The sequence below is a fragment of the Myotis lucifugus genome, unplaced genomic scaffold, assembly GCF_000147115.1.
Source record: "Myotis lucifugus unplaced genomic scaffold, Myoluc2.0 scaffold_568, whole genome shotgun sequence".
NCBI classification, from domain to species: Eukaryota; Metazoa; Chordata; class Mammalia; order Chiroptera; family Vespertilionidae; genus Myotis; species Myotis lucifugus.
The window spans coordinates 459,404-461,003 of NW_005871616.1; positions in this window are offsets into that span (position 1 = coordinate 459,404).

The following is a 1,600-nucleotide window of genomic DNA, read 5'->3' on the forward strand; positions in this document are numbered from 1 at the left end:
GTACTAGGAATAGAAAGATACCAGACTACAGTCCCTCCCTTATAGAATTACAATCTAGTAAAATAAATTTTATTTCAAAAGTTTGTAATTTTCTGAAGGAAAAGAGAACCTTGGAAACAAGTAACACTGATAAATATCATTCTTGCCCATGTCTCAATTCCTTTATCTTCTCAGATAGCCATCTGTGCTCAAATACTACAGACTCTCCCTCCCTATTTATGCATCTTATCCTTTATCTCCCCAGCCATTTTACAGCATCTCCCTTATTCCCATACTGTGAAACTATATACTACATAGTTCATGTGTGCATTTAAATATGTTTTCATTGATTTTTTTTAAAGAGAGAGAGAGAGGAATGATGAGGGAGAGAGAGAGAGAAATATCAGTCTGTTGCCTCCTGCATACACCCTGATCATGGATCAAACCCGCAACCTGGGCATGTGCCCTGACCAGGAATCAAACCCAAGACCTTCCCGTGCATGGGAAAACATTCAACCACTGAGAAACACCAGTCAGGCTCACTTAGACTCTCATCAGTTTCTCCTTCCTGGGGACTAAAAGCATGGTCAGCTAGCTGGATTCATAAAATCTGTCAGTTTGACAGACTGGGAGTAAAAAAACAGGGCACGAGTTAAAAAGAAAAAGGTTAGAATAATTTTTATGAAAATAGACCTGAGATGGCAAAAATATAAGCACTTGGTGGCATTAGGATGTGGGTCAGAAGGCGAGAGAGTTTGTCAGCAAAAGTTATGTGAACATGTGCAGACAACACTGGGGCCAGACTAGGGATTCACTAGTGAACTTTCTATCCCCACCAACATTGGAAACAGGCAAGAACAGACTCATCTTGCTGCTTCTGGTCATAACTGCTTTCATGAGGCTGTGCTCCCATGACATACATGTAGTACACACCTGCAATACAGAGCACAAAGACTGCTGTGTAGTGATCAATTGGGCTAATTAATTCAAGTGTTTATTATGTACCAATATTAGCATATTAAAGTGATCATGCTAAATCCTAGCACACAAGTAGTTGTGAAATTAAGTAGCATTAAACAGAGGGTGTTTGGTAAGGTGATTGTCAAGAAATAGATGCTCTTTAAATGGCTATAATTACCATTCACAATATCTATTCCTGAATGGATGGTGATTCAGGCGGGGGGGGGGGGGGGGGGGGCGGAGCAGGGTCTAAGTCAAAAGAAACCTGAAAAAATTTTTATTCAATCATTTAATAGTATCACTTTATTTACTTCAAAACTTCAGCTCTACTGTGCCATTTGCTGAGCTTCCTAAGAGATTAAATTCTGCCTTATGAAACACTCAAGTGTTGTTTTTGCTTTTAGCAAACACTTTTTCCTCAGACTTTGTGTTCACAAATTCTTAAGATCCAAGTCAAGAAGAGTTTACCGCATTAAGCAAAATAGCACAAAATAATTAATAAAGTCCATTTTTAAGGCAGTATTTGCCCTTCTGTTTTTCTACTGAGCCTCAGTGGGTGGCAGGTGAGAATTTACTCATTCATCCCAGAAAGGCTGAGTGAGCTCACTGAGGCGCAGGGAATGTGTAGGTAGAGGCCCAGAAACATAACTGACAGTAGCTG